Genomic DNA, 726 nt, shown 5'->3' on the forward strand with positions numbered 1-726 from the left:
ATTTTCATTTCAACTCTTTACTCTTCTCTGGCTTTTTTCCCTTTCCCTTGCCTGTTTCTCCTCCTCTTTTTCTCTTCTGATCCCCTCTCCTTTTGTAACTCTGTTTTTGTTGGGGTTTTTAATTTGCTTTGAAGAATGTCTATTTGTGTTTTATTGGCTATGTAAAGGCCTATGACTGTACAGACTATAACAAATTATGGATAACACTGAGAAGAATGGGAATCCAAGAACATTTAATTATGCTCATATGAAACCTATAATTAGACCAAGAAGCAGTTATTCAAACAAGGAAATACTCCATGGTTTAAATTCAGGAAAGGTGTGCAACAGAGTTGTACCCTTTCTCCATACTTATTCAATGCATACACTGAGAAAATAATTTGAGAAGCTAGACTTTATGGAAAAAGAAATGTGGGATCAGGATTAGAGAAAGACTCAGCAACAACCTGTATTATGTAGATATATCCTTGCTTACTAAATGTGAAGAGGACTTGAAACACTTACTACAGAAGATCAAAAACCACTGCCTTCAATATGGATTGCATCTCAACATCAAGAAGACAAAAATCCTCACTACTGGACCAATAAGCAGCATCATATTATGATAGATGGAAAAAGAAAAAAAGATTTGTCAGTGATTTTACCTTACTTGGATCCATAATCAACACCATTGGTACCAGCAGTCGGGAGATCAGGAGATGAGGAGATGTATTGGGCAAGTCTGCT

The sequence above is a fragment of the Elephantulus edwardii genome, unplaced genomic scaffold (genome assembly GCF_000299155.1).
Source record: "Elephantulus edwardii isolate Elephantulus edwardi_28Jun2011 unplaced genomic scaffold, EleEdw1.0 scaffold00243, whole genome shotgun sequence".
Classification (NCBI taxonomy): domain Eukaryota; kingdom Metazoa; phylum Chordata; class Mammalia; order Macroscelidea; family Macroscelididae; genus Elephantulus; species Elephantulus edwardii.